The sequence below is a fragment of the Nicotiana attenuata genome, chromosome 1 (genome assembly GCF_001879085.1).
Source record: "Nicotiana attenuata strain UT chromosome 1, NIATTr2, whole genome shotgun sequence".
In the NCBI taxonomy this organism is placed as follows: domain Eukaryota; kingdom Viridiplantae; phylum Streptophyta; class Magnoliopsida; order Solanales; family Solanaceae; genus Nicotiana; species Nicotiana attenuata.
In genome coordinates, this window is record NC_031989.1 from 73,887,973 (window position 1) to 73,897,144 (window position 9,172).

Sequence of the window (9,172 nt, forward strand, 5' to 3'; positions counted from 1 at the left end):
ACACTTTCTTCAACTAAAATCACTCTCAAAACAAATTATCCATGCAATATCATCATAACAAGCTTGACTGCTTGAGGATATATATCACTACTAAAAAACGACCCATTTTCGACCGAAATTTCCGACGGAATTGATCGGAAAATACTTAATAATATATTTTTTAATTTTTAATAATAGTTACGACTAATATTCCGTCTATATCCGTCGTAAATTTTGGCAGAAAATTCTGCGTCACTGTTAGCGACCAATTCGGTCGGAAGCAATTTTTTTTTTTAAAAAAAGTAGCGACCGATTCGGTCGGAAATGTTTAGTAAAACGAAGTTGACTACTTTGACCAAATTACCGACCGAATCGGTGAGAGAATTTAAAAAAAAAAACCTATCAGCGACTCCCTTTCTTTCCTTTTCCTCTTTTCTTCCTTCTCTCTTCTCTCTCACTCAAACTTCCCCCACCCAAACCCCCCGCTGCCATCAACCAGCAGCACTTGCCGGCGCCGCTGCAGGTCTGTCGAGACACTCCACTACCAGGTAAGTTTCCCTCATCTGATTCCATGATTTTTTAGTGTTTTCCACTGCTCCAATAGTTTAAAAGTTATTTCTCCAATAACTGAAAATCTAATTATGATTGACATTGTTTCTAATTGACATTCCCGTTTTTCTTTTTATGATTTCATCGGTATTTGTTGTTTCCTTTTAAATTTATTTCTGGTTTGATTCTGGATTAGACTTCACTCTCTCTGATTGTTTTTTTAATACAACTTGCAAAGCAGATATATGTTCCACCATTTATTACTAGTTATTTAGCTAAGATTAGTTGTTGCTTTTCTTTATGCCATTAGATTGGTATATAATGGAAGTTGTGGAGGTAGAGCTTGAACTTGCATGTGTAGGCTGTTGAATTTTTCTAAAAAATATATATAGTACTCCATAATTTTACTTAGTTTGGACCTACTTCTACAAAATACTAGTAATATTGAGTGCATCAACGGACATAAAATGTTAATCGACCTCTCTGTAATGGACCTTTAGTCATCATTAATCAGTAAAATTGTAAGCTTTAGTGCCCATTTTCTTCAGTTTCCTATCAGGGTTATGATACCAATGAACACATTAAATTTTAATTTGATATTTTCACAAAGTAGTGTTTTCTCTAGAGGGTTTCAAGTTAGTGTAGGAGCTACTTGACTAAGAGTAAGGTAATTCAATTGGCTTGAGAAGTAATACTGTAATACAACTGAATGCAAAAATAATGAAGAAAGGTAGAATGAGATGGGAATTCAAAGGAAGACGAGGAAGTAAATATGTCTCAACACAACTACCATGTCGTGCTGGCGCCTACCGTGGTACTAGGCAAGCCGACTCTTCACCAAAGACAACCCGATATTTCAATTTAAAGATAACTTCAAGCTATTTAATAATAAAACTTCATAAAGAAAATCTGAATAACGAATGTGCGGTAAGAAAAGCCCGACATCAGGGTGTCACTAGTCATGAGCATCTACTATAGTCTGTCCAAAAATACTGAGACTAACACAGTCTGGAAATATAACTACAAACAACTATAGGAAGATAGGAGGGAGAAGAGCAGGGTTGCGATGGCCAGCAACTACTCTGCTAACTCCGAGAAAATCTACAGCTGGGATAGTCAACAGCCGCTACCGGGTCCTGATACGCCTGGATCTGCACACAAGGTGCAGGGAGTAACGTGAGTACGCCAACTCAGTAAGTAACCGAAGTAAATAAAGGCTGAGAAGCAGTGACGAGCAATAAAACATATAAAGTTCATATCATGAAATCTTAGTAAAGATACAGCAGGCTTTTAAAAGCAGAGTTTGAATCAAATTAGTTCGTTTAAACTTAGTTTCAGTAAAATCATTTGAAGATATTTTTCAATAGTTCTCAATAGAGGCTCAGTGCAACAGTGAGCAAAATGATGAAATCATAAACAGTCCCTCGGGCATAACATCACTCATATACAGCTCCTCGGGCAAACCTCACAGTCACTCATATACAGCCCCTCGGGCATACCTCACCATCTCTCACACTCAATGGGTACCCACGCTCACTGGGAGTGTGCAGACTCCGGAGGGGCTCCTTCAGCCCAAGCGCTATAACAAGCCACCTCGTGGCATAAATCAATCAGTCCCTCGGCCTCACTCAATCATGAATCAGTACAACATGCTGCGACGTGCAGTCCGATCCCATAAATATCCTCACAAATCAGGCACTCAGCCTCACTTAGTCATAAACCTCTCAAGCCACTCGGGCTCTCAGTAAAATGGGTACTCAGCCCAAAACAACATTTATGTGCATCAAAACAGATTAGTAAAGACTAGTTATAAAATCAATAAGTACAACATGGCTGAGTATAGATTTTCAATCGAAAACAGTGAGAGGATAGTAAGAAAAAGGCCCCTAAGGGTCCAAACTGCTCTGGCACAAGGCCCAAACATGGCATTCAGCCCAATTTATAGAAACTCTTTCTAAAACACATAAGCATCATATAGTTTCAACCAAATACGCAACTTTATAGTTGCTACGGGATGGACCAAGTCACAATCCCCAATGGTGCACGCCCACACGCCCATCATCTAGCATGTGTGTCACCTCAAAATAGTAAAATGATACGAAATCCGGGGTTTCATACCCTCATGACCAGATTTACAATTGTTACTTACCTCAAACCGGCTAATTCCAATACCGTGCAAGCCAAGCGATGCTCCAAAAATGCCATCTCGCGCGTTCCGACCTTCGAATAGCTCGAAACTAACCAAAAATATCTCAAATACATCAAACAATGCTAAAGGAACCAATCCCAATCGAAAAAGGTCGGATCTTTAATCAAAAGCCCAAAATCAGCCAAAACCCCCAACTCGAACCCGCATCTCAGAACCCAATAAAACGCACAAAATCCGATAACCCCTTCAATTATGAGTCCAACCATACTAGTTACATCCAATTCCGACTCCGAATCGATGTTCAAAACTTAAAAATTCACTTTATGAAACTTTAGGCAAAACCCCCAAATTTCACTTTGAAATCATCAATCAAATGCCAAAATGAAGATGGATTCATGAAATATAACCAAAACCGAGTAGAGGATACTTACCCCAATCCATATGGTGAAAATCGCCCAAATCTGAGCTCCCCAACTCAAAATATGACCAAATGAACAAACTCTTGTTTTACATATTTTTCTGCCAGATATTCTGCCTCGCTTCTCGTGCCAAACGATACCGAGACTCTCTTTTAATGCCTCTAATGGATTTCTTGTGAAATTTTAGTCAAGTTAGGCTCTTGACTCACTCCATTTGACCTTATATTGAAGGAGATATGTTGGTTTCAATATTTGAAAATAGTGCAGATTTTTAAATACGAATTCAGTGGCAATTTCGTAATTAATCTGAAAAATCTAGCAACCCAATTCTTAGCACGATACGGATCTAATGCTTCAATAAAAACAGAAATCGGAGCTCATTTGCTTAATGTAGTACCATATGCTTGAAAAACGACGTCGAAACGTAAAAAACGAGCGCAACACAACCCAAATCTATCCGAAACTCACCCGAGCCCCTTGGGACCCTGTTCAAACATTCCAACAAGTCCCATATCATAACACGGACCTACTCGAGGCCTCAAAACACACAAAGCAACATCGAAACGACGAATCACACCTCAATTCGAAATCAATGAACTTGAAACTTCAAACTTACACAACCGATACCGAAACCTATCAAATCACGTCCGATTGACCTCAAATTTTGCACACAAGTCACATTTGACATTCTGGACCTGCTCCAATTTCCGAAATCGGAATTCGACCCCGATATCAAAAAGTCCACTCCCTGTCAAACTTTTCAAAATTCCAACTTTCACTATTTCAAGCCGAATTCTACTACGGACCTCCAAATCACAATCCGAACGCGCTCCTAAGTCCAAAATCACCCAACAAAGCTAATGGAACCATCAAAAATCCAATCCGAGGACAAATTCTAAAAAGTCAAAACTTGGTCAAACCTTTCAAATTTAATGTTTCTAGTTGAGAATCATTCTTCCAAATCAATTCCGAATAACCTGAAAACCAAAGCCGACGATTCAATAAGTCATAATACTTCATACGTAGCTACTCATTCCCTCAAACAACCGAGCGAAGTGCAAATGCTCAAAACGACCGGTCGGGTCGTTACATCCTCCCCCACTTAAACATACGTTCGTCCTCGAACGTGCCAAGAGTTGTTCCAAAAGCCATCGAATCGCCGTGTAACCTCACTTTGCACATACCCGGGGGTGATCCCATGTCACCCTATCCCATATAGGTCTGATAACACAACATGACTGAAATTTCTTAATCCAACCTAGTCCATAAGTCTTAGGGACCAATTTCCAACATCCGGAATTTTCTATAAGATCAGAACCTCGCATCTACACACTGTATAAGTCCGAACAAGCTGTATCAAACCATATCCGTAACCCAAGATGTAATCACATGATATACCACATAACTCAAACACTTATGGTGATAACTCCTAGTCACAGTAGCTGCTCAAAACAACCCAATACCGGTAATACACCTTTTAACAAACAAAGCCTCGTTCTAACACTTTCATATACTGCAAATGATGAAAGAAACACGCAGAAACGCATAACCATTCGTCAGATTAACAAGTCATGGAGCTCCCTCTTCTCCGACAGGAACTATAGTAGGATTCTAAGTCGACTTCCGATATTATCCTTCCAACCATGCTGTAACCAATTCTGATAGTATTCATTCTAGGTCCAATGACCTCATCTCATCCAACACGGCCATAACCTGTGCAATTCGTGCTCCCAATAGCAACATCCCAAATGTACTAAATCATTACTAAATCATGAAAAAAATGACTTATGTGAGGACTGTCCCGCAAGCTTAACAAGTATTGCCACAACGAAATATTGAAAATCCATCACACTCTGTAGGACCATCACACGAATCTAACACAAAGTTTCATACCTCAACATAATTTCGTTGCAATACGTGCCCCATCCAAACACTAATCCATGGCATATATCTCAAGTCACCTTGCTCAAAATCAATAACCACGCGCAATTCGATATCAAGTACTCAAAGTGCATTACCATAACCATGGAGAAGCAAATGACATAATGCCACACAAAACCCAAAAGAGCATAACCAATACACCATCCACCAAGCAATACCCAATACTCTTCCCGCTCAAATTTCGCTATAAGACCCCAATAGAACCGCACCATATGTGCATATAAACAATAAATCATAACCCCTTGTAACACAAAAGAGTAACTCATAGATCACGGATAAGCTCAACAACAATCGAATGACACATCCCTCAACCATAGCAATTCGGAGTCAACAAATCCGACCTGGTGCAGAACACACATCCATATTGGGCCTACCAATGAACCCCAAATCAACTCTGGTCACCCACAACCGATAAATAACCCTCCAAAAGTCCATAGTGACTGAATCACAACATACACTACCCTCTGACTAACCTTAGCTACATTTTCACAGTCCACAACCACGAAACAATCAGCTCATGAGAACTCCCAGTCTCCAAATCCATAGAACACACGAATCACCATATCTGATCCCAACTCCACCGACCGAATATCTGACGTATCTCTCATATATGATCATTCCACGAGGAATGCTCTCTGATTCTTCCGTGCCACATCACAAAATCTGAGTATCAACAGTCGATCAATTAGACGAGTACCACAATACCAATGAAGTATCCATAAATCAAAACACATTGCCCCCTTCTAAATTGTATACTCTCATCAATCCACACCAAATAGTAATATCATTCACCTAGTCATCTGAAATTGCCCATGCTGCCTAAGGATACCCTGTGACCCTGCTCATGCAAAATCTCAATCTCACACAACACACCGCATGTACCATGTTATCGTATGAAAAGTATGAAAATCTCATAATCCACTTCGAGTCACAGTAAACAACATACTCAACTAGTTAGAAACCTTCCATTTGATCTCATCCAAGAGAAAATCCATATTCGCAACATGTTCCACACAACGATAGGAAATATACACCTCGAACCATGGTAGAACCATTGAGAACCCTCTGAATCCCATTTGCACAAAACCCAACTGTCAGGACTGAATCCGTCTAACCCAACCAAGCTACGCAGGTCACCCAAACTCAAGAGCATTGCCACGAAACACCTGTAGAAACTCATTACCTCATAAACACCCAAAGAACTAATCATACCCATTACCATGCCGATCCAACCTACTACCAAGCTGTCCTATCTATCAGAGTTCCTTCTGAATTGCATTCACATTGATACTTCTTCTCGCCATAATACTTCAATCCTCAACCCAGACTCACCACACGAGACCTTAACATAAACCACACCGCCCTAAGGTTTATAGGCTGCTGAATGCTCTCTTAAGCGCCCCAAAAGTACCACAACTGAGATACCCACTCCGAAGAGACCTTCTGTGAATTTAAAGTTATTCATCTTACTTTCCTAATATAGAAATGTAGAATCCACAACGATGTAGAAATACTGCGAGCCTCGACACCATCCAATGTAACTCTCAGCTTCTAGCCACATACAAACCCGCAAAAATTCTCAATTGCCACATATAAATCATGAATTCATTAGAACCGTTCTCGAGAGTTATCCACTCTGAGAAAATCTCAATTAGACTGATCAAACGGGCCGATCGACCTGTGCCCCATTAGCACTCCAACACCCAAGGATGTAACCCCACCTTAATGAAACTAGATAAATTTCTTCTCCACGCACATTACATCCTTCACCAATAACAACTCAAATCATTCCATGATTCTCATATACTCATAAAACCTAATACAACTCGTATCTAGAAGTTCCCTTTACTCGAGTCATCCTTGATTTCAACCTCTGCAAGTCATAATTGATTCACCAGTATACCTCAAACTGAAACTAATACGACACTTAGTCGTACAATCAACTTATCAATAGCATACTCCCCCACTTGGCTCGAAGCCATAGATCAAAACACACAAAAACACACAATGCCTATACTCTATTACTGCCATAATACCATAGTGAGATTCAACTAAATCCTTCATAAGCTCATGTAACACAAACCATCTAGTATTTCAAATCATCTGCAAATCTCGCATTCACCCTAGTAACAGTCAAGCCTACTCTCATAAGTGATCCAAACTCAAATTGCAACACGTATATTTCTCTGGTATAAAAGGACTTCCAAGAAACAACATAGGGATCACACAGACCTCAGAACACCCCGCAGGAGATAACCCACCTGCTTAGCCTCACACTGGTATCTCTCTATACTCCTCCATTATCATAACTATTACGCAATCACTTAATCCCCCTGAGTCTGAACTCATAACACAACATGAAGATCTACCTCACTCCACAACTAAACTACATAAGAGGTCCTCCAACACACCCATAGCTCGAGGCCATACGCCAACTCAAGACAGAAGTCAAACACCCAATAGTCCTTGCTACATCTCCAACAAACTCTTCTTGTCACATTTGAACATTATAAACACATCTCGCAATCAAATCATACTCACCCCATAGTCATCCAGTCATAAATCCCACCGAATAAGGACACAAACAGACATATAAGTCCCAAATGCACGTGCTCACACAATCGAAATCTCAATACTTAAGCCACAGACAAAACCCGACCTCAACTCCTCCACACCGGATCAACATGCCAAAATTACATCTCACACCTCAATCATGAAACTCACAAGCCGTCGATGCACAACTGATATCGAGCGCTCATGTGCGCACACAAATATGTGGATGGAATTCAAGGAGTTACGCTTCAAGCTGAATCAATGCCGCACGATAAGGATTCAAGAATGTGGAATTTCCTAAAGGTTCTGCAGCCTCTCGAAGATAAGTACAAACGTCTCTGTACCAATCTGCGAGACTCTACTAAACCCATTCTATGACTCGTGAGACCTATGAAACATAGCTCTGATACCAACTTGTCACGAGCCAACTACCATGTCATGATGGTGCCTATCGTGGTACTAGGCAAGATGACTCTTTACCAAAGACAACCTGATATTTCAATTTAAAGATAACTTCAAGAAATTTAATAATAAAACTTCATAAAGAAAATCTGAATAATGAAAGTGCGATAAGAAAAGCCTAACATTGGGGTGTCACTAGTCATGAGCATCTACTACAGTCTGTTCAAAAATACTGAGACTAACACAGTCTGGAAATATGACTACAAACAGCTATAGGAAGTTAGGAGGGAGAAGAGCAGGGTTGCGATCGCCAGCAACTACCCCGCTAACTCCGAGAAGATCTATAGCTGGAATAGTCAAAAGCCGCTACCAGGTCCTGATATGTCTGGATCTGCACACAAGATGCAGGGAGTAACGTGAGTACGCCAACTCAGTAAGTAACCAAAGTAAATAAATGCTGAGAAGCAGTGACGAGCAATAAAACATATAAAGTTCATATCATGAAATCTCAGTAAAAATACAGCAGGCTTTTAAAAGCAGAGTTTGAATCAAATCAGTTCGTTTAAAATTAGTTTCAGTAAAATCATCTGAAGATATTTTTCAACAGTTCTCAACAAAGGCTCAGTGCAACAGTGAGCAAAATGATGAAATCATAAACAGCCCCTCAAGCAAAACATCACTCATGTACAGCCCCTCGGGCAAACCTCACAGTCACTCGTATATAGCTCCTCGGGATTACCTTACCATCTCTCACACTCAATGGGTACCCGCGCTCACTAGGGGTGTGCAGACTCCGGAGGGGCTCCTTCAGCCCAAGCGCTATAACAAGCCACCTCGTGGCATAAATCAATCAGGCCCTTGGCCTCACTCAATCATGAATCGGTACAACATGCTGTAGCGTGCAGCCCGATCCCATAAATATCCTCACAAATTAAGCACTCGGCCTCACTCAGTCATAAACCTCTCAAGCCACTCGGTCTCTCAGTAAAACAGGGTACTAAGCCCAAAACAACATTTATATGCATCAAAACAGAGTAGTAAAGACTGAGTTATAAAGTCAATAAGTATAACATGACTATGTATAGATTTTCAATCGAAAACAGTGAGAGGATAGTAAGAAAAAGGCCCCTAAGGGTCCAAACAGCTCTGGCACAAGGCTCAAACATGGCATTCGGCCCAA